The 25,814-nt window shown below is 35.0% G+C and overlaps 1 pseudogene; it reads left to right on the top strand.

Annotated features, from left to right (window-relative positions):
- The first annotated feature begins 2,310 nt into the window (after positions 1-2,310).
- On the top strand, positions 2,311-25,484 carry LOC124355729 (annotated as a pseudogene).
- The last annotated feature ends 330 nt before the right edge of the window (positions 25,485-25,814 follow it).

Below are 25,814 nucleotides of genomic sequence, written 5' to 3'. Positions count from 1 at the left end.
AGTAAAATTGTAAGTAGCATATGTGTAAATAGAAAAAGTGTAAATAAATTTCAAATAAAATTGTGTAAATATTTCTTGGTAAATAGTGTTTTTAACTGTATTGAAACTGTTTATGGATCCTACAATCATCTGTTTACCGGTACATCCATAATGTGAATATTTATTTTAAGTTTCTTCAGTGTAAGAGTCAGTTGCTTTATCACTTGTTGCGAAGTACAATTATGCGTATTTATACAAAATGTGCCATAAAAAATTTATTTATGAGAGAAATAACACAAAATTTTGTGTATGGTTGTTCCTTTCTAAATGTAAAATATAATAATATAGCTTCCCACGGTAAAATTATTTTTCCTTTTTTAGTTATTTACAAAAAAATAAGAAAAATAAAAACTTTTTTATGTAATCTATTACAACATTTTTGTTTTTAAATTTAAATTACTTAAAAATACATCTATATATTTATTTGTTGATAGTATATATATATATATATATATATATATATATATATATATATATATATATATATATATATATACGAGTAATTTGGTGCAACATTTAGGTCATTCTCTAAATGAAAAGTTATAAATTGTAATCTAAGAGACTGCAAAATCACCAAATTTTGCCTGGCACTTTTGACTAGTCACAAGAGGATATAATATGTGAAAAAATTTTTGCAACATCTCATATTTGGTCCTGGCCCTGAAAGGGTTAAGCTGAAAAATAGTATAAATGATAATATATAACATAAAACAGCTATAAGAACATATATACAGTTTAGGACCCTTCATAACTCCAGATATGTCTTCCTAATTTTACGCATTTATGGTACTTAATTAATTACTATTAAACATATTACAGTTAACGAGTGATATGATGGATAAATTTTCATTTAATTATAATGACTTCATTATTGTACATTAGCGTCATTCGTAAATAAATATCATACTTATCAAATGACGGAAAAAACGATGCAATTTCTAGAATGTTAAAATAGAAATGAATCCTTCTATGTAATGATAAGTTTTAAAAAGGATGCAATTTTGAAAATTCCATATGAGGTAGGGTGATAGGGTGTAATCAGTCCATGATGAGACGAAATATCAACTTTTCATAGGAAGGTGGTATCATCTAAATAACACCTAAGGTATATATACACCTATATGTTAGAATCCCGAAGTTTTGTAGACCATGTCATACTAATGGCCTGTGGTAGCCATTAATGATTATTTATTATTGACAAGCTTTCTCTTACAAGTGCCAAGCGTCATTGCTTTTCCAGAACAATCGTCCAGGTAATGGTCCACATCAATTACAGTTGCCACGTTATCGAGTGATTGCGCAATACATTGTTGAAAATCCATTTTAGGCGACCGTTGGTGTGGCTTTAATTGGATTGCTTTGTTTATTTACAGGACTCGTTATCTATTGAATATCCGCCACAGAGTTCTATCAGTTAGCCAAAATATGTATCATTTTTAAATAATATTGGAATATGGAAATCATACAATAAATCAACCAATAATTTACCCAAACAGTACATATATTACAAAGTACATAACTTAACGTATATTTCATTCACAATCATTGGGCTTGTTAGCAGGAAGCCCAACAAAAACCGATATAATGGTATTTCAACGTAATGGCAAATAATCTTTTATTTACTAAACAATTGGGATACATTTTGATTAAATAAAATAAATTCATAACAAAACCAAAGATTTTTGATTTACTATCAATATGACTATTAGTAATATGCACGTTTTTTCATAAGTGAATATACCTTGATCAAAATCGAAGTAAAAGTTGAAAATAATATTGTGTCGTATAGTGATTGATGTGTTTATTCTGTCAATTGTTTGTGTTTTCTAATATAAAAATTCCAATATTTTATATAACGTGAAATTGAATAGTTTATTTCAGAAAACCCCTAACCGACATTTTTTTTTAATTTGACTTTTTGTTAGAAAACTATAGTATTAGTATAAACACACAGTTTGGTGTAGAAACCCCTTATCTGTAACCTCTATAACCAACACTAAAATGCAAGTGAATATTCTGTTTAGTGCAGAAACCCCTCAAGTGACAACACTTGAGGGGTTTTCTGAAACAAATAGGGGATAATTTAAATTTATGAGAAATGACAGTTGGTAACACTGAGCCAGTAGCATTTTCCCACTCATTCAGTTCTGGTCAGCTGTTGTTTGTTTGTTAATACTGCTTATTTAACTAACCTAAACCTAAACTTGTCAGAAATCTGAGTTAGTGAATAGTGATCACAGTTTTGTTTATTAACTATACGTGTTTGTCACAATGAGTGAAAGTTCTGATGAGGAGCAACAACCACCAAGGAAGAAAAGAGGAACAACACGACCAGAAAGTTATAAACGTTATATCATACGTGATGCCAGAGTAAAGGGGGCAGGTTATGTTTCCTACAAAGGTAAGCAGGTGTCAAGTAAAGTGTTTTACCGAGGATATAGTTTGTAAGTGTCCAATCAAATGTCATCGTAAGATAAACAATGAGTCCAAGAAAAACATTTGGAAACTTTTTTTACTCCCTGGAAACAAAAAATGCTCAAGATGTCTACCTTCAAACACTTGTTTGAGGCCAAAGAAATTGGTAGGCGTTCCAAATGTGGACAAAATATTGAATCAATGAGTGAAGAACCAAATGAGCTAAATGGAACAGGACACTAGAAGTTTCAAGAGAAATCATACTTATGTTTATCATTTTAAAAATTAACGGTTGTCTTATACCTGTTTGCAAAAGTGTGTTTTTAAAAGTCCATGAATTTCAGCTGATCGTATGAAAAGGATTTGTCAGCTTTTGCTCCAGGAGAAAAGTCCACGTGACTTGAGGGGCAAAACCCGAAGTGGAAACGCCATACCAGGAAATATCTGTATACTTATTGATTCAACATATAAAGTCATATGAAATAAAGGAAACTCATTATGGTGGTAAGCCAAAGAAATACTTAGATGCTCGGCTTACTGTCAAGAAAAATGCATGAAATGTTTATAGATAAACATCCTGATCTAGAAAAAGTTGTAAAATACAACTTTTATTACGGCTACTTTAAGGAAAATTTTAATTTCTCATTTGGTCGTCCTCAAGTTGACGTATGCTGTCAGTGCGAAAGTTTTTCCAGTAAATTAAAGGATCCCCTTATGTGTGACAATGGCTAAACGTAATGTTGCTGCTGAGCTAATTCTTCACAAAAGGAGAGCAAAAAAATTTTATCATTCCTTACAGTTAGCAAGTGAAGATACAAATGATGACACTGTTGCTATATGTTTTGATTTTATGCAGAACCTCCCCCTGCCCCACATACCCGTACAGGAGGTATTTTACATGAGGCAATTATGGGTAAACAATTTTTGTATTCATGATTTGAAATCAAATAAGGCCAAGATGTACGTCTATCACGAAGGGGAAGGAAAACAAATCTCCCAATGAGGTGTGTTCTTTTATTTTTGGACTATATAAAAACGGAGATCCCAGATTCTGTAAACAATTTGATCTTATTCAGTGATGGACCTTTCGGCCAAAACAAGAACAACACTGTAATTAGGTTTTTTAATGAATTTGTGTGACAACTGCAACCTAGAGACAATCACTTACAACTTCCCAGTACGAGGGCACTCGTACTCTCCTTGTGATAGGGATTTTGGTTGTATAAAGCGTTCTCATAAGAAAGGTAGACAGGATCTACACCCCTGAAGAATATAGAGAACTTATTTTGAGGGCTTAGTAATACAGGCCGCTTTTCAGTTCACATGGTTAAAACAGATGAAATCTTGAATTTCAAGGACTGGTGGCCACTTTCTTATAAAAAGTCCACTTCTGCTTCTGAAAACTTCAGGAAGGAATGTTCCGAAAAAAGACAAGGAGCCCTTCAAACTTTCAACATATAAGCAGTTTTGTTTCAGCTCAAGAACAAAGGGAAAAGTAGTAGTGAAAAACCGTTTATTGATGGTATGATTTCATCTACATTCACCTTCCTGGAAATGTGATAAGCCTCCAGAACTACCAAATCAGCCGGCCTATCCCCAAGGAAAGGTAAGCCTAAACTTATTTCTTAAAATTTGTTCCACTAAAAATTTAGACTAACTCCATGAGAATAATGTAAAGGAATGATAAAATTAGCAAACAAGTTTTTGTTATTTTATTTCTCATCAGTAAACTGCATTTTTTATAAAAAGTGGAATGGTTTCAGGTACCCATTAACAAGAAAAAGATACAGGATTTGAGAAAATTTAACTGAGTACACGAGAGGGTTATGAACATTTTTATAATGCAATCCTACTGTGGCCTACAACTGACTCTGAAAACCCTGAGGAAGTGGATCAAGGGTGTGAATAAGTTGCACTTCTGTCTTTTTTATTTGCAAATAGATGTTTTCTCTGTAATAAATAATCATTTTTGACACTTGTTCAGTGTGTAATTATTTTAAAACTACACCAAAAATACCATAAATAATATAAAGACAATGAAAAGTGTATATGGAACAACCATTTGGTGCAGAAACCCTTCAACTGATTTTTTTTAATAATTTTTTTTCTACAAAAAAATGTAATATGTAGAGAGATAAAAACACAACTAAGCAATTTCTAAATGTAGGTGGAACCAACGTAAAAAAACCTAAGATAAAGAAAAAAAAATGTGTTTGTAGAGGAGAGTTTTTTATTGTTTTTCCTAAAATTTACTTTTTGTTAGTTAGGGGGTTTTCTGAAATAAACGATTCAATTATAGATAATCGTTTGATACATATTTCCCAGACAAAGAGAAAAGACAGATGTTTGTTTACCTCAATATTCCTGTAAGCAATAGATGTTTATTATAATGTATTTTGTGTTATATTTGATTAACACTTTACCACTATGAAACCCTTAGCGAGTATTTAATTATATGTTTTTGTAAACTACATAAATAGATACAATTGAATATAAGAGCTCCGCATAATTGTTGTGCACCTTTAAAATTTATTATTTAATACAAGAATATTTACTCATATAATTTATTTCTTATAATAAATAAATAAAAAACTTAATCTTTGTTTTTATTAACATTATTTTCGTAAAAATTAAATCATATTATAGTGATTAAATTAAATAACATGTAATTTAAAAAATATATTATGTAAATGAGATTTTATTTTATAATTGGAAAAATTACTGATCTCACAACCGTAAAAAGTTACGTTTAAAAACAGGAGTAGTTTTTAGATTTTTATAAGGTTAAGGTAATTTTATACACACGTTTATTTCTTGCTCAAAAATGAGTAAACTGGATCAAACGAAAAACATTTCAGGATTAACTATAAATTTTGCGTAGCAAGACTTCGCGCAGTAACATCAATAGAGTAGTAAATAACAACGAATGCTGAAAGCCCAGTGGACCGTGTCAGTCAGGCAGGTGCAGCCTAGTGGACATAGTAATTAATAATTACATGGAACGACGTTGCCGAAGAAGCTCAGGAATGTCAGTCAATTAAAATTTTGCAGTAATTTAATAGGTATTGTTACAGTAATATCAAACTAACATTATCAAAATTGGAAATCCATTGGACGCAAAATACGTTTATTAAAAACTAATTGCACTGTTCATACTGTACTTGCCTTACGTATACTGACAACGTGAATATTTATGCATATAAAATATGTATTTAAAGTGATGGTTTGAAAACAAATAAAACATTTGTGTTTATAAAAATTTATATTTTTTTTCTCTACTGTATTTTAGAATAAATTTCATTTAAGTCACATAAATTGTTATGTATATTATTAAACAGATTTCAAATTGCACGTAGGCAAGAACATTTTATAGATACATCACAATTCATCTCAGTAATGTATTCGTATCCATTCGGATTATAAGGGATTGCAGCTTCTAGATACGACAGCATCTTGTATCAGCCCTGTTAAAGGCTGAGAAAAGCTCTTTAACCAAATTTTGGTGTAGTAAGGGTGTTAGCTTGTATTATAATCTGTTACTTATTAATTACTTAATCAGTTGTTCGCACTTTCTGTTACTCCTTCTATGTGATTTGTATTTGTGTATATTGTTATATATAGTGGATATTGTTTTTGATTTACTTGAATGATTATTACCTGATTTACTTGAATAGAGTTTTATGACCTGGAGAAAATAAAATTCTTCCGTACACATTTAAAGCGTCCTACCTGGTCTTATTTTTATGTTCATATTATTTTCTATTTGAATGTTTATATAAGCAATGCATTATTTTGGTCTTTAAACCAATTGACAGAAGATATGAATCTAAACTATAAAAGCACATATAAAATGTTAAAAATGTTCTTTGCTTCAGGATTTATATATATGTATATCATGATAATACTCGATAACTTTATTATTGACGATGGTGTAAATTCTTCTACATATATGTATTTACTAATTTATTTCCTTAATTTCATAGTTAATTTTGTCCCCAAGTTTTTAATTCAAAATATTGTAATTATTTCCTTAAAATGTGCTGAGGAAAGAAACGATTGATAACTAAGCTACAAAAGTTGGTCTAGCCGTTTTCTTTAACATTTTATCTACTCGTAAGTGGTCTTTTATTTGTGAATTTTAAAATGTTTTACCAAACATGGTTTTGGTTCAATTTATTGAATATCGTTAGTATACTGTTCAAATGTTTTGTTGTTATAATAATTCAATTCTTAAAAAGTTTGTAATTTTTACCTTAAGCTATACAAACTTTTGCAATTTTTGAAGCGAATATTTCAGATTATACATAATATTAGTCTCCGTTTAACATTATCTTACTGCCTTCACCTTAAACAGTAGCTTATATGGAATATCCTTGGACTTGCTCTAGCTATTAGAAATCATTTGTTTGCATTTTCTCAAAGAAGGTTTTGTAAACCCTACCGTCATATATAAAATATAGGCAATGTAGGGTATAGTGAAGTATTAATAGACTATTTGGAGTTTATATTTGAGTATCGACTCATATATGAAGTGGAAGAAATAAGGAATTCAATAATTAAACTATGCGACGATAGAATATTTTATATTTATATTATTTGAAATTAACTTTAATAATAGATCAATATTTAGTTTGTTGTTAGACAATTCAAAATTTCATTTTACAATATAAAACTCATTGTCGTTACAGGCCCAAAATCTTTGAATATAATATAATTGTCCGTATATCCAGTTGTTTTATTTATATCGCTATAAACAGTGTATCTAATCGTACATGTAAACTCTTAATATAAAAATGTGAATATTTTAAAAATGAATGAAAACTAGTATTAAAAGTATAGCCATGTAATCAATTAGGATCGTTTTACTTTGTTTTTAAAATTATAAATTGGAATTGTCAATAGTTTCTTGGAATAAACATGACAGGAACACGTCCTAACTGAAGTGATGTCTTGATTCGACCGGACTACTATAAGAAGCGAATGAATAAACAAAGTCTGTCAAATCACCCCAACTGGTTTTTGAACGGTTGAAAGGTTACCTTTGTTTTTTTTTAGTCACTAACTACGTAATTTAACTAGTATTATTGATATGACTAATCTCTGGAATATAATATAACCCAACACTTTGATACTGCCCTGGTATACCTATAACGATTGTACTCATTTTTATTGGATACATTCCTTGGATCAATAAAACATTTAAACATTCTATGGAAGTCATTTTGAAGCCTCATATGATCTAGAAATACTTATGTGAACACGTACTTGAAAAGTGACTTGTCAATTTAGAATCTCTTTATCTTATAATACTTAAACCTGAAACATAACTCAAATGATAACTTTAAATACTACAACAATTTGGAAATTATATTATTTTGGTGTTGTATTAAAAGACTAAAAGAAATTTCGACTAATTAAAACTACGTATATTTTTAAAAGAAAGTTTGTATTAGTTACATGTTGCACAGTAGTCAATATAGCAAACATGAAACAAATGATATTGAAGCGTTTTATTGAGACGCTGGTAAGGTACTTATTCAAGCCTTACAGATTAGTTTATATTAAGTTAAGCATGACGCATTCAGAAATCACGGCAGTTATTGTATACGAAAACCAGATTCATACTGCATGAGCTATAATACTCTAAAAATGATTTAGAATACGTATGGTCAGTACAGTAAAAATGTTCATTTCGAGTCATCACAAATTTGTTACGAGTGATGTTATAGCATATGGTTTTAGTAAAATACTCGTATATCTAAAATAATGTAACACCCTTAGTTTAATTTATTTATATTTTAGAAGATTCATAATATGATTAGACTATTTTTAAAACGTGTTTCTTGATGTGCATAGCATGCAAATGTATTGGTTAACCTTTAGGATATGTTTATTCCTTATTTAGACAGTACAAATTTAGGTAAAGGTATAAACCCCCCAAAATTGAAAACCATTTTATAACTATTTTTAAATTTTATAAGTTGATATGGTACATTAACAAAAAGTGTACCGTGGTTGTTGGAGTAATATAAAAAAATAAAACACTGGAGGAGCCAAAGTAAAACGGAAGTCGTTTATAAACCAAGCAATCGCAGATGTGGTAGAGGCCATTTCCTCCTCTAACTTGTTTTTACCTGCTTCCGGTTGTATTTACACTAAACCCAACCCTATCACCGAGATGACTGCTCTTTACTGTTTGTTGCGAGCCTCCTCACGTTTACTCCATATCATCATATGTGAGTATTTGACGACTGTTAAGTTGTCTCTTGGTAATTTACACTATTAAAGTTTAATGGTACACCTTTGTTATCAAAGAATATACTTATTTGTTCCAGAAGCTTATGAGTAAGTCGAAAATAAGCAATTATTTTATTCAGTAACCGTATGATTCCATTTTTTATTATCTGTCTTCAGAAAATATCAATAGAAGAATTAGTTAGTAGGGCGTTTCAAATAAATTTATTAGTAAGCTACACAAACATTTGTGTTAAAGGGGTCACTGAGGTAGCGACAAAAATTTCAAGTCTGTACCAGATTTCATTCTTGGTAGTCCTATTTACAGATAGATAAAGAGTCAATCATACAGAAAAGAAATGTTTTCATCCCTTAGGCAGATAAATAGAAATGTTGTAAGTCTACTGTATGATGTGTAGGCTTCAATGACGCCACATTACGTAGTTGGACATGTACCATATATAGAACTCATTCTATTATTTTCCAAAATACATTTTCATGCCAAATTTAAAATTTACAAATAAACTCTTTTGAGATATCTTATTACATGACACATTCATAATTTTCTTCATAAGGTTTCATAGCTGTGTTCAAATAATAAAAGCTCCGGTGAGCTAGGGAGAGCACTACAATGCTATAATGAACTAAAAACATCCATTTACATATTAAATACAACTAAAAACATCCTTTTTAAATATTAAATAGCACCCTTTTATTTTTTTCTATATAAATAAAACGACATGTTACAATCTCATTATATTGTATTTGGTTTGGTTAAGGGTTTATTTATTCTGAGATTGTATCATTTTCATCTGGGTTACCCATAATGACCAATGCAAACGTAAATGCTAATTCTCACCGAAATATCGTCAAGCGACATGCACCAATATCTAATTCTTAGTTGTCTATATAGAAAAGAAGCTTTGTGCAAACTTTCAAGTCTATACATCAGTTCATGTTTGAGGTATTGTGCGGAGAGTTAGACATACATATGTACAGAAATAAAAGTTTTCAGTCCCTTTAGTGACATGATTCGCTAATGCTCACCAAAAATATGAAATAATGTTTTTATCTACCTATAAAATCAACCTATTATTAAAGGGAAACTATTTTAGTAACTTCTAACGAGGAAACATTTAACTTGAACAGGAATAGGTTGTGCAAATACCTATCGTTAGGATATACTAAACTCTCTTAGTTTTAACATAATTACGGGTTGACAGAAATATAATTAGCATACGAAATGTAATGACATGTCATTGAATGAAAATGAAAATCAAAATATAGTGTATAGGCTTATATAACTTAACAATGGGGTTATAAACACTGTACCCGTGTAATATTTAATGGCCCAGACTAAATTTGGCACAAAGTTATTAATTTAACACAGCATTCGTTTCGAATTTTGTATTAAAATAGTAACACACCATCCTCCGATCAGAAGGTAGGAACGTTGTGACTGGCTCTATGCCTGTCTTGCAGAAGTATTTCTGTTTTGAATAAATTATATTTACAACACCAAAGTTGCTCCGACAAAAGCAATCCTTAAATCAGAAAATATTGTTATACAGAAAATAGCACATACCTAAGTTTCGGAAACCTTCTACACTAAAAAGCGTATATTTCTTGCTTCTCTATATTACCCTGGTTTCAGATGTTTAAAGTGCCATAATTAAGTTTCCTTTCATACTCTGATGAAGAAAATATAAATAAAATACACAATTAGGCTTAATGTACTGCTTCAGTTAACAATTATTGACTTATGGTGCTTATAATCTACTTCTAATGTAAGAAAAGACCGAAAATTCCCTACTATTCGTACATCATTTTAAAATAACAAATGTTTGTTATCCGTTTTGCGTGATATAGGTGTTAATGCATATTAGTGTCCATTACTCTGTTATTTCTTGAGCCAGTGAAAAATAAGATTTCACAATGCAAAAACGCCATATTTTTCCAGTAACTTTTGACTTTAATCGACAGTTTCCTTTAGCTGGAGCTCCTAGTGTAGGTATACTGGGGAAAGATTGAAATGGATAGCGGTGAGCAGTGTGCTCATTCTAACCATTTTCAATCCCCACAACAATTATGGAGGAAAAAAGACCAATTTTCAAAGACATGGCCAGCCCTGGAAATTCAACAAAATGCTTACATGGTGGTACCAAAAATGCACATGACTCGCTGAACCGAATAATATGGTCCTGGGTTTTAGAATGTACTTTAGTGATGAAAAACAATTTAAATTTGTTTTATATGAGGAAATTGCATGTTACGATACAGGTTATGTTTCTAAATGCCAGAATGTTTAAGAAATGGAAAAATAAACCGGCAAAAACTATATGCAATTGGAAGGGTCGGAATTCAGAGTAAATAAAACTGAGAAAAACAATGAAATACATTGAACAAAATTTCTCAAGCCGATATTAGCACATTCATAAGAGGAGTACGAGAAGAATAGAACTAGTGCTGCCTAAAGAGCTGGAATGTACTATGGTACATTTATTTTAATTTAAAATTTAGATATCTTCTTACTAACTTATTTACATTTAAACACATAAACCAATATTTAAAACTTTTATTTTTGTGAGGCCTTTCGATAGCAAGGCTATCTTCGTCAGACACGTTACAAAAGTAAATTTGATTTTAATTAACAGTTAAACATATGTTAATTATAAATAAAATCTGATATGTTTAACAATTATTAAAAATCTAATTTATTTTTGGTATTTACCTTTGTAATGTATCTGACGAAGATAGCCTTGCAATAGAAAGGCCTCACAAAAATAAAAGTTGCAAACATCGGTTTATGTGTTTAAATGTAAATAAGTTAACAGTGCCAAATACAAGCTCCACCTTCAACACCTTACTAGTTTATAGAACTATTAGTTTATTTAAAAGTGTTAGGTAGTTTGGTTATTTGTATGTTTTTAGAAATGTATAGTGCCCGAAAAGGATTCAAAACCCTCGTCCATTTACTCTTACTTATAATTATGTATAATATTAGACACAAACTACAACATCTTAATATTTCAGATTTTAGAAATATGAAGATAAACGGAAAGTGTTAGCCAATAAAGCATAAAAAATAACTTGTCTTCCTGTGTGTATACCTAACTTTGCATACTAAACACACTTTAATGCAAAATTTTGTGATTTATTGATATTTTTACCGAACTAGGACGAACATGAAATGTAGCAATGCAGAAAGTTTGCTCTGGGCACCAATTATAAGTTAAAATTTGCTGAAAACTTCACATAATCCTATTTTGCTACTGCAAAGTATAGTGAACAAACTTTTTATGGCAATTCACCAGGTTGTGAGCGTTTTTCTTAACTGGAATACTCCAGATTATTTTAGGCTTGTATTTTTTTAGGATTTTAATAATGTGCTGTACGTAATAATACGTTATTTTCTTCATATAAATTGCAAATACTTAGAATGTTTTACATTTATAACTAGTTATAAAAATTAATTAATAGTTAGCCGTTTAACGTAGTTCACGTGAATATAAATAACATTTGGAATGTAATAAACATTGATCCATAAATAATCATAAAATTATACACTGTTGAAACAGATATTTTCAAAGTTTCGGTTATGCTTCAATTGTTTATTAAGTAACACGTAACGGCTGTTAGCTGTTAGTACCAAACTAAATATAGATTATAATATTTTATAATAATATAGAGAATATATTTAATATAGAGAAACATACCGAATTATAAAATAATTTTCGTGAGTGACTAAGAATTATTACCAATATTGGACTAGTAATAGAGCATATATATAAAGTAGAACGGGCGCCACTTTGGCCGTAACATGGGCTCTTATGGAGTTATTCTGGACCAATGAGAAAGCAGCAATGGCGGCTAGGGCCACGCCCCCTGCCCCCCTCCCCTCACCCCTCCCACACCCCCCGCCCCCTCCTAGACCCCCTGCGACGACCCCCCAGCCAATGGGAGAGCAGCAAGCCCCCCACCTTACGAGAGCGATGGCGGAACGAGCGATGGCGGACGAGCGATGGCGGACGGTGTCATGGCGGATGAACAAAAATTTGTGTCTCCGGCGGCCGGTATCCGAACCCGGGCCCCTACGAATGCGAGACTGTCGCGCTGACCACTGGACCACGGAGACGAGTTGTGCGTGGCGGCGCGCGATATGGCTGTACGTGCGGCGCGGGGCGCCCGGCGATCAACGGGTTTTTTCCATATCAGCTTGTAGTTTCTTAGCTAGCTTTGCGACTGCGGTGCTGCTATCTGGTAGAGACGGCTTACAACATGCTGGTAGCGGCAAGTGAGGACGCAAAAAGTATGCCTACTGTAAACACTATTTTTCTTAGCGTACGTGTGCGACTGCGGTGCTGCTATCTGGTAGAGACGGCTTACAACATTCTGGTAGCGACAAGTGAGGACGCAAAAAGTATACCAAGCCGCCCAGGATTTGAAACCCTGGTCCCGGATCTCATATTGTAGAATTTGTTTTCCGGTGGTCCAAAGACGTATGCTTATCGCGTTTTTTCCACAAACAAAAACGATTTTGTATCTGTCTGCAAAATCAAGGGTCTCACTCTTAACCTAAAAACTTCAAAAAAATCTAAAATTTTGAAAAACTTAAAGAAATGGTTCTTAGTGAAACCTGGGTAAACACTCGATATTGAAAGAAAACAGAATTAGGAGAACAAAGTCCAGGCAAATAGTTAACTGTCAAAGAGACAAAGGTTTTCAAAATTACAGGTCCAAAACGCAGACGCGAAGGTGAGTATGGAAACCCTGCCTTATGGTTATTGTAAAATGTCAAAAACCAGTTAGATGGTACCTTATGCCTGACAATACAGAATTATGTTAACAAGTAATGAGTCTATTTGTCACAGTCGAATTGAGTTTGGAGCGAAAATGAGAAAATAATGAATAAATTTACCTCTGTACTGTATTCCCTTTAGTCGTACTCCATCCACCATCACCACGTACACCGGAAATATTCTGGGTTCTTCATCTTCCTCACCCGAATATCCTGATTGCGAATTCCGCAAAAAAACTACTAATCACTAGCACTGGAGACCACGGATGACGCAGAGGGATGATCGTGATAGTGGTATTATTGAAAAACGTATCAACGAGAAACGAGTATAGGTGATACGCACCAAGAATAATTGGTAGCACTCTGCACGGAGCCGAACTCAGTACTGAGAGCGGGATACGTGGCAGAACGGCGCCTCTACTAGCACATGTGGTCAACACATGTTGTGACGCACTTCCTGCGCTGTTGTATTCGCTGGTTCCAGAGCCGGGGTGACGAGGAGGTTTGGTCTAAACACCGTAGAAACAAACTTTTCCTTCGGTCGTTACGAGGTGTGACCATGTAAGGTGCGAGGACTCACGCATGTAGATGGGTGAAAACCTTCACTGGACGGGCACCTCTAGCGTCCACCACCCTGTTAAAGCGCTCGGAAACCCGTGGTTTACGTCAGCAGGTGTATAATGATATGAAGTATGCAATAAGGCTAATTTCAGCCACTAATCCGATTTTTATGCCTCTGCAGACCTCTAGATTATATAAACTCTTTCCACAATCCTAATACCACTACTAAAGGGAATATAGTATCATACTCTCGGTCTTTATCGCTGCTCGAGAGAATACCCTTGTTCAACGGACAAGGAAGGGAGGTGGGAACTCGTTGTCCCATCACAGCATACAGCGTTTGGTTGGGGCTGTATGGGTATTCCCGGTCGGCGTGTTGACAGTCGATCAGAGTGTTGACAACCATCGGTAATGCCAGGGGATAACGGAGGCATGAACTAGCGTCTTTTGGAGCATGCCACGGTCTACAGCGGTGGAGGGGCTGTAGAATTTAAGGGGGTTAAATATAAAAAGATTTACTTAGATATTCATCATTTGCGTAATGGACAAGCGTCAAGCAATAGCTAACGAGCTACACAGACCGGCTCGTCGCAATTTCAAGAGGCGCGTGGCGTCACCTTAAAAGGTAAAGACGATTTGTACCAAGCGGATCTTGTAGAGATGCTACCGTACGCTGGTTGAAAACAAAGGTATGAAATACATACTTACGATGATAAATTGCTTAACAAAGTTTGCTTTTGCTGTACCGCTAAAGAGTAAAACCGGATTAGAGGTAGCGAGAGCGTTAGAACCAATTTTGAAGAAGCATAAGATGAAGAACTTTCAAGACCGATCAGGGTAAAGAATGGTTCAACATTCATGTTAACAAACTGATGACGGCGTACGAAATAAATCACTATAACACTTACTCAGAGCTTAAAGCAAGTATAGTAGAACGGCTCAATCGGACGCTAAAAGAAAAAAAATGTGGAAAACTGTTTACTGCTAGAGGTAATTACGAGTGGCTCTCCATGTTACCGAGAATAGTTAAGGAGTACAACGCGTCCGTTTCACAGGGAGCATCGGTATGAAACCGAAGGATGTGAGGGAAAAACACGTAAAGCTTATTCTGACGCGTATCGAAAAATCGAGAAGAAATAAAGGGAAAAAACAGATCGAGTCAAAGTTCAACGTGAACGATAAAGTAAGAATTAGCAAGTACAAGCGTGTTTTTAAAAAAAGGTTACATGCCGAACTGGACGAATGAAATATTCACAGTGTTCGCCGTCGTGGAAACCGAGCAATTCCAAAGACATACATTCTGATGGACCTCTAGCGGGACTGTGTTAAAAAGGTGGTTTGTTACAAAGAGGAACTAGCCAAAGCAAAAAACTGGTGACGTATTATCTAATTGAAAAAGTATTATACAAGAAAAAATAGATAAAAGTAATTGTTAGATGGACAGGTTTCGATAGAAACAAGTGATATACGTGGATAGACAAGAAGCCATATTAATCTGAGGACTTAATAGTTCCGTCCTAAAGAGAGAGAGAGAGAGAGAGCGACTGCTGGTGTCAAGCTATATTTAAAACAATAGATTATTTACGATGCAGCAGTCAGTAACAGCTGGATAATGCGTGTCGTGAAAGCATGTCTTCTGGAGCTACCCGTGTCTAAATTTTGACCGGTATGTGGGTGGAGGGGGAGATTTGGAAAAAAAGCAAGCACGGTCTTCTCCTACCAAACTCTATAACGCTGTATTATTGCAGGGCCTTCTAAATTGCGGTAAAACCAACGTGCTGTTCAACCTCTTGTTTGATCCAAACGGCCTTGTTTACGAGAACGTGTACGTTTTTTCTTAAATCACTTTATCAACCCAAAAACCAATTTTCTTGCAAAGGTATTGGCCCTAAAGAGATTTGAAGTTACTTTCCTTTCAGATGACAATAACACCGTTATAAGTCCTAGCGAAGCCAAACCGCATTCCATTATGGTTTTCGACGACATAGCCCTAAACGTGTGAAAAGCATGACAACATCCGCGCTTCATTTTCTACTATGGGCCGTTCACAACCAATTATCGATTGTTTTCTATCTTGGCCAAACGTACAGCAGGATCCCCAAACATAACTGATTACGAGACAATGCAAATTTTTTAATACTCTTTAAACAGGATGACCATGAAATCTTAAACACGTGTACGCTGATCACATCTAATACAGACATGGCCGTTATTATGACTCTTTGAAAAATAACTATGCACTCTTAGCGTGGAATGACAAGCATCGGGATTTTCTTGTCATAGGACACAGGATCGCGACCTTTATAAGGGCAAGATACCAGCGTTGGGGTTGACACTATTCCTTGAGTCCACTATGAGTAACGCGGATCTATTACTTAAACAACGACGTTAGAAGGTATGCAGATGCCGGTTGCGGTGCGGTTATCAAGAGGACTTACAAAGGTAAGCTTCTAATCTTTGCACCGTGGTTATTACGCAGATAAGAACAAGGGGGCTTGTTGCGGTAAACTATTGCAGTAGACATCGTGGTGCACACGGTCCATGCGTTATAATGAAGCGACTTTGTTGGCCGACATAGAAGACGCAAGGTTGCTAACAGCCAGGAGCTTACCTGCCAAATAGTGCCTGTTGATGATTTCCATCCTAGCCCCAGGCGTATATACACACAACAAGAGATGAAGGTGGATAGGCGTTTTATAGCCGAGATGTCCAGGGAGAAGAAATGTACCTATTATGAATTTGGTAATATTACCATGCGGGCAGGGACACTGCTATAAGAACGGTACGGTGCGTGAACCCATTGAACCTAACCTGTTCTCGGTTTAGGACCCGTTCCCCAGACCTCCTTTGGCCAAGCCGATAATTGGAAACTCAGTAAACATGTCACTACGTTAGTTTGAAACACTTTACTCTCCAGATATACTTAAGTAAGATGTTGAAGTGATTGCTTGTAGAATAAACCTTATGCCAACTACAGGTTGTACAAGCTATAGTGTGTGGATCTGAGCGGCAAGTATATCCAGTTCAGATCCCCCGTTACAAAAAACACTCTATAGACGTGTCACTAGCGGTCCGCGGTGTTACTTAACACATAAAGTATACAAATGTAAGGTTACGGCCCAATGCACTAGTAGTGTATAATAGGGAAGGCGGAGGTTAAACTCGTTTTTTGCTGCAGTGAACAACATATGTTCAATGGACTGTACACCAGCAGAATTTCTTGAAAATATGAGCATTACCCACAGTAACCACTGCAGTTGCGACAAAAATTCGGCATCTCTTTAGGTAACGAAAACCGGTGGAGTATAAAATAACGCAAACCAAACCTGTTTAAGAAGCTGGCCCCCCACCCCCCCACCTTGCCATGAATTTAACCGGCGCAAACTCGGAATGAGTTTTCTTCTTCTAAACTCCATAATCTGTATGCACAAACCACTAACGTTTGACATCGACCTATTTCAACGTTTGAAGGAAATATATGGACAGAACAGTGTCCCAAACGATCAGTATACGGTTCGCTTGCTGATATCCCTCAGGTGGCGGCGACGGTATTTAAAAAGAACCATTTATTTTTAGAGATATGACGCCTACCGAGAACGCATACCCAGAGATTCAATCCCTGAGACAGACCAGATATTACTACGCGACCTTTACTCCACATTGACCTCTGGTTGGTTTCACTTAAAGAAGTGATTCGTTTAACATTTAGACAAACACAAGAAGCGGGCATTGTGTTTTTTAGACAAGTAGACACTACCATGAAGAGGGTATAGGTTTCGGGACGATACGAGTGGACAGGTAAGTGCTAGTTCCGCGGTACTTGACGAGGTTCGCAGCATTATTCGAATACTTTTCATCTCTTTTTTTCGAAGCAGCAGATGAGGAAATACCTATATAAATAAACAGATAGCAAGGCTGTAGGGTTCAGTGTCAATCATGGGCGCGAATACAAGAAAGGCAGCTTATGACGGAAGATATCAATAATTAAAGAAATGCTATAAAACAAAAGTATAATCGGTTTAAGGCGGGGTGAATTTGTGAGTCCGAGGAGACATGTCTTTGAAAAGTCAAATACCAGTCCGTTTGATCAAGGAATTTGGGGGGGGGGGGGGGGGGGGGGGGGGGGGGGGCGTTGACACCAAGGAGGACCCCGCACCTTTACCACACCGAATGTCAAGATACGGAAATCAAGAAAAGAGGAAGAATGATGCAGATGATGACCGATGATCTGCACAAACTCAAGAGTTTCTACCCACAATGTCATTTATCTTCGCCGAATCTTACCCCATTTTAAAAACCTATCCGGTCGTCCCACTAGAACTTGATTTATTGTGAGCAGAAGAAGTGTTTGAGACAGACGGGGGGGGACCAACGGTGATGGGTGGGAAACAGCGAAAATATACAAAAATGCCTCTCAACACACCTACGGGTCCTAACAGGACGGCTAAGCCGTCCCAATATATCGCCCGACAAGCTTTGGCTCATCCCGTTTGACCGATAAATGAAGTAACATGTCAAGAGCTTATGAAGGATTTGGGTGTGGACGTTCATGCTAAAATTGACCCATCTTTGACGGTCCTCGTTACGAAAAAAATACTTTAATGGTTGGCAATAAAGGAATTGCAGTTTTTTGAGATGAAGGAACAAGGTATGTATTTCTGAATATGGATGATGTTGGCGTTAATAAGCCAAAAAACAAGCAGGTGGTCTGTAACGAGTTGAATTTTTTCAAGCGGAATACCGGATGTTGAAATCTACAATGACGTAAGACAAAATCGCTTACAAAAGATATACTGAAGAAAACTAGCGACTCATTAAAAGAAACTAATAACACCAAATGGAACTTATTCAATCGCAACACGTTCGCTCAAGTAAATATAGTATGTAATGAATGATCAGAACTTATTTCCAAAAGTAGTTAAGGGTTCTGGAGCTGACAGGAAAGCTCATAGTGTTAGACTAAATCACCATATCATGATCCCGAAATCAACGGGTTTTTACTGGACAACTACGGAATCCAAAATGAGTTTGTGGCGACCGTCTCTAGGACTGTTTCGGTGCTCCATCCCGCTGAAGCCATGGAAACCACGAACCACAAGAAACGAGATTTATAAAACTATTCATTGAGAGAATTGAAAAGAATCAAAGACCTATATCAGTTGTTTGATGGTAACGCGAAGATTCAGGATCATTCGATGAGATAGACCCGTCAATAAGTATTGGTCAGAGGCCACAATCTTCTGAAGGAAGCAAGACGAGTCCAGGAGAGGTTATGAATACTTAGTAAACAAAAAGCTAAAGTGAAAAGAATGTTAAGAAGATTGTAACTCTCAGAATTGCAATCCTTCAAGAAATCAAGCGCTATATTCAAGCAGGATCAAAAATAAAACAGGTCTTACAAAATTACAAATGAAAGAAGCCTATAAGGACGTCTAGTCAGTTCAGACTATTTCACTTGGATCAACAAGATTACACACTACCGTACCTCCAGCTCGCTTCCACGCCGTCCCCCTTAGATGCTGATGAAAATCTCATATATTGACTGGTGATAAGATATATTAACATAAAGAGCAATGTACAGGAGAGGAGTTCCCTTATCAGTCACTTGTAAAAATGATGTGTGGACAAGTTTGGCCCACAAATCTTTAAGAACAAATGGGGGGGGGGTGGGGGGGGGGGGGGGTGGGGGGGGGGGGGGGTGGGGGGGGGGGGGGGTGGGGGGGGGGGGGGGTGGGGGGGGGGGGGGGTGGGGGGGGGCTTATTTTAAACGTGTATTGTGACGTCACAAAAACGGCCATTAAAATAATGTTGCTCGTAATCAAATACTCATTAGATTCTTCTTTTACTTTATACATACGTTATAGCTCCGTTATAATTACCATAAAATCTTATGACATGAGGTGATTTATACATGGTCAATAACTGACAGTTAATAAAATTGACTATTCAGATCAATCTAACTGTTGGTTGTTTGTATTTTTTATTTATATTGTTGTATATTTTGTAATTGTAATGTGCTTGCCATAAGATTCCTGGGTTATTATAAACTTATGGTTGTACTCATCTTCTAAAACTTCTTGCTTACAAAACTCATACATAATCCGTTGTGCTATCGGAACTATCTAAGTATATTACAATGGCAGAAGATCTGAGATTTATGACTGAACTAGGCATACTCAGAACTGTTTATGGATGAATATTTTCTTGATCGGGGATAAAAGGCCAGATTAACTATGATGTCAGATTCACATGAACAATAAAGGGCATACACCCGCGAACCCACGAAATTGCAAGCGAGCCGCGAGTAACTGCTAGCTCTACAATGTAAAAAATGAATATTCAGGTTAACGTCTATTATTTTAGACTCTGATTTGGCATTGAATGGTTGCTTGCAAGTACAAACATTTCTATTTGATCAGTTTAGGTTTGTACTGGTAGGTAAGAAATTATGATAAGGTTTTATTACATTTTCAATGTGAACAAAATTTATGCAAACTAAGGATCATTATGAAACTTTTGTGCAGTTCAGCAGAATTCCATGAGGACTATGCTACTTTATCTGAAAACGATAATAACCCTTACTGAACATCGACTAATCGGTGTAATGATCGTTTGTTAAATCCTCAAACACTCAAATACTTTACTGCTTATAAATAATTTCTGGAATTATGTACTTCCCTTTTATTGAAATTCACTACAGAATGACCTTTCCAGTTAATAAATATTAAATAGCTGTAAATTTATACACATTAACCAACTGAAACGTATTACCTCGAACCCTCTTCTTTGGCAGATAGTGCAGTTCCTGTTAATAAAAGGAGCGAAACAATTATAGCAACAGTATCGAATAAAGTGGTCATTCCTCAATGTATTACTCAACCAATCGGTAACCTAATGACTAACTGTAATTGTAGTGAACATTTAGGCACCACCCTGGTGAATGTTTTGCCATGGTAATGACGCATCACCTAGAATGGAAAGCTGTCAATTTGAATTATTAATGGCAGCTACAGCCTATCACACTGACACGGTCCACAACACCTTAGGCATCCATCATTAATATCTTTTGGATAAAACAAATGTCTGAGTAATATTATAGGAATTGATTTTGTCCCGCCATAATACGACAGTTTCGGTGCTCACAATTTCCTATATTGTATTTTTAAATAAGGATGCGAATTGAAATTTTAATATTTTCTAATACATAACTTGGTTATATCACAGTAGTCTTCATTTTATGAGTAAAATATATACTTATAATTATTAGATTATAATCATTTACTAAGTAAGCGTAACTTCGTCTAAACCAGATTAATTTCAATGAACCACTTGAAGAACACATTTTATTTAAACGTTTTTTAAACGTATTCATTAATTTGACTGAATACCATGTCAATATAAAACAGTACATAGATCTAATATGAGAAATATTTATGTAAATATATAAATTTAAAAATATAACTTTTAATTTATTGGTAATTATATACAACTGCAGTCATACAGTAATTAGTGTGTAATACAATTTGTCGCTAAATTCCGCATTTTGAGTCATGAGAATACTTTAGGTTTTATAGCCAACGTTAAATAGTGTTTTTGTAACAATACCATAATAATATAATTCAATTTGGATAAAACTATTCAATCCATTGTATAAACTAAAGATATCTTCATTGTAAAACAGAATAATTTTCTATATATTACATATGGCTAGAATTAGTTTCGGACTATTACAACCAAAATTACAATTCTTTTAGAAACAACTGTTAAATGTTTTAAATATTAAAATTAGAATAGGTAAAAATGCTTCTTTATTAATATAAATTATATTATAAAACTGGTTGTATTGAACTAGGTTTTTTATAGTTCACATTCTTCTTTCTCAATTCTAGAAAAGGCCGTGATGTAGGCTATGATATATCCCTGGATTATGCATTACCACCGGGGACAAAGAACTCTTTATTACTCCCTGCAGACCAGAAGTTACAGGAAAACAACGGAAATTACTTCTTTATTCTCGTGTGGCTTTATTTCAGAGGTGAACATAAATTTTAGTTTGTGTAGATTTAATAAGAGTGTTTCTAGAAAACTTCTTTGTTACTTTCTTGAGCTTTCAAGGTAGAAATCAAATCCACCTATTGCACTATGAATATGTAAAATTTATCTACATTTGCATGAAGGATTATAATATATTTTGATTATTAAAGGATTCTAAAGAAAATCAGCGTAGGCATTCTATAAGTAAATGGTGAACTAGATTTGGTTGTTTATAACATCCTTACTCAGGAAGGTGGAACCTTAGAACCAAAGCAACTTTGTTCACAAATATTCAACCTCTTCCGTATCTTAAATCTAAATCTTGATGAAGGTTCTTAGGAACCGTTGATATATTGAGTTGTATTGAAACCCAAAGAAAGATGACCAAGATTTACTATTTTCACGATTAAGGCTAGTTGAACACACACCGATTTTGGACGACCGATTTTTTACCGGCCGTCCAAATTCCAATAGTGAACTGAATGAGGGAACGGAACCTGGCACACACACCGACAGCTGATCGGCGCCGGTAAAATGCCGGTCAGCAGCCGGCCACTGCCACTGCGTACCGCCGTTGCCGGTGACAACAGTGGCGCACGTGACTAAACACATGCTTGCACACGCACCGATTGTTTACCGATCGTCCTCACAGCTCTCGCACCGCCATCTTCCATTCCAGCCGACTTTGTGCTGATAGGTGTGCATTATTTTATAACTAGGGTAATTAGTACGTGCTAATTACATTCATTTCCAATGGGTGAATTTATAGACAATGATGTTCTTATTTCGTTAGTGCAGGCAAGACCCGTTTTATGGGATAAAACTTTGTCATCATTTAAAGACAGGAATCTTACACGGGATGCATGGAGAGAAGTTTGCTGCGTTCTGAAAGACGATTTTGAGGCTATGGAGGAGAAAGAAAAAAATGCATTTGGTAAGTATTTTTCTTTGTACCATATTTTATTATTCAATCTCTTTTTTACAGTACATGACTAGAATATTAAACAACAATCTAAAACTCTACCTATACGCCTTGAAAGATAAAGAACAAACTCAACAAATTAAAGCTTTTTACACTTTTTCATAACTCATATCTTACTCATTTGCCAGGGAACTGCCCCAATACGTGTTAAAAAATATTTACTCAATATTTTTCTAACATTGTTGGCTTGTAGACCACCCCGTGCTGTTGGGTCTCTTGACAAATCTTCCAAACCAGTTATTGTTGTAGTATCTTCTGGAAAATAACCATCCCGTCACGTACTAAAGTCACGTACAAAATTGTGTAGAACAATGCACGCTTTTACAATGTCTACTGCGAAGTCAGGTTCAACGTTTATAGGCCTGTGAAATATACGCCATTTGTTGGTCAATATGCCAAATGCGCACTCGACATAACGCCGAGCCCTACACAAACGATAGTTAAATACTCTTTTTTCAAGTGTTAGATGGGTTCCACCGTAGGGCCTCATTAAATGTGTGTGAAGACCAAATGCTTCATCACCAACAAAGTAGTAAGGAACTTTAGGAGATTCTGTCCCCGGCAGGCATTTTTCTTCAGGTAATTGTAATGAGTTTATCAATAACGATTGCCAAAGAGTGGATTGTTTAAAAATGGAAGGATCACAATCTTTGCCAAAACTTCCGACTTTAACATACATAAAACGATATTTTGAATCAGCTACTGCCATTAATACTACGGAGTAATAGTCTTTGTAATTGAAAAACATGGAACCACTTCTTATCGGGCAGATTATGCGAACGTGCTTGCCATCAACAGCACCTATGCAATGGGGAAAGTTGGCGTTTTTTTTTTTTTAAATTCAGAAGCGATTGTTTCAAGATAATCTTTAGTAAGTTCAGGTATACACGCTTTCTTCATAACTAACCAGATGGCTTGGCATACTTCTTTTATTATTTTCCTTGCAGTGGAAATCCCAACTCTGAAGGAATAATGCAGGTCGGTAAAGGTGCATCCGCTCGCTAGATACCTGAAAAAATAGTTTAGTAGGAGTATGGTGATTTATGAATATTTTAAAAACAAAAAACTATTATACCGGTGCATTTGGACATTAACCTGGACAATGAAACAACAGCTAAAATTTGGCGATTTTCTACCAAATGAAACGGATTTGTTCGTAAGAGTCCTCTTGTCAGAGAGTATATATTTGTAAATGAATTCAATATGCCACATTTCCCTAAGCGCAGTGTTTACATACTTTCAAAGGTCTGACGATATAATCTTGTGACACGCCAAATTATTATAGTATTAATAGTATGTGAGACTGGTGTCTTCATTTCAACATGGATTTCCTGACATTTAAAGCGAAACAAACTATTCCTCCTACAATAAGATGCTTCGCCACACAGATATTTTATAGTATCCTAAATCACGGTCGTTGTCCTCGGTGGCTTTTTTATATTTTGAGTGTGTTGTATTGGATGGTATACCTACCATCTTCACCAAATTTCAGCATGTTATTTGAAATTCAGGTTGATGTTTCTTTTGTCCAAATACCCCGGTGTACATTTATATTTAATTGTTTCAGGAAAAGAAGTAATAAAGAGATGGGGCAATCTTCGGGACGCATTCTCGAAGTCGAAGAAGAAACTATCAGAGTGTAAGAAAAGTGGAGCTGGTTGCCCATAATATTAAGAAATACATCTACGCTGACCAGATGCAATTTTTAAATAAATTATACCAGTCAAGGGAAGTTGCAGAAAGTTTAGAAGTTAGAACAGACAACAATGAAGACAAAGCTGATAATAATCTACCCGAAGCCCAACTACCCCCCAAGAAGCCTACCTTTACGGAGCCCAAACCACGAGAAAACAAAAGACGTCGTCAGCCTGATGAGGTTGAACTAAAAATGATCAAAGCATTAGAAGAACAAAGTCCTCATATTTCTTTTATTCAAGGTCTTTTGCCCCATTTGCACAAGTTCGATGACACTGAAATTCTTGAATTCCAAATGGGTGTTTTGGAAGTAATTAATAAAATAAACAACAAACGCAAACACGCTGCTCAACCTCAACTACTTCCCACGCAAACATCTTCCTATTATCCGAACAAACTATCCCTTTCCACAGTATTAATCATGTCGCACTTCCCAATTGTCTTATCCCAACCAATTCAGCGTAAATAACAGCTTCCAATCACAACAACCCCACAACCACCCCAAATCCATCAATCCCCAAATTCATCAATTCCACGAAAATCGAAATTCAAAATCCCAGTAAAAGTGATTCAAACCACCAGCTTGAACATCAACAACAAACCACTGCACAATACTATCAAGATTTTGGCCACACGTCAGCAACCACGTCTCCAGAGAACTATCCATCGGCGAGCCCTTCTCCAGCCGAATCTCCGTATTCAGAAGCCAGTTATGACTTTAATTAATTAGTTACATCAAGTCTTTATAATATTTAAAGTATTCGGTTTCAAGGTAACATGTAAAAAAAATTAAGTTAATATTCAAAAAATAACTTGTGTGTTTATTTGTTTTCTACAATTTATTGAATCGCTATTTTGTACCCCAAACTCGCAAACTGTAGAGTCCTTGTGATGCGTTTTGAAACATTTTAAAATTATATCTAAAAAATTGCACTTTTCAATACCTACTTACCTAAAAGTTGTTTCCAAAATCAGTTCCAAAATCATAGACAAAAAATCTTATAATCTTGGACTTCTTATTTTATTGTTGTAAGAATCTTTTGGTTTATTTATTAT

This window comes from Homalodisca vitripennis, chromosome 2, assembly GCF_021130785.1.
Source record: "Homalodisca vitripennis isolate AUS2020 chromosome 2, UT_GWSS_2.1, whole genome shotgun sequence".
NCBI lineage: Eukaryota > Metazoa > Arthropoda > Insecta > Hemiptera > Cicadellidae > Homalodisca > Homalodisca vitripennis.
Note: the sequence above shows the minus strand (reverse complement) of the source record. Positions and strands in the feature narration are given on the sequence as shown.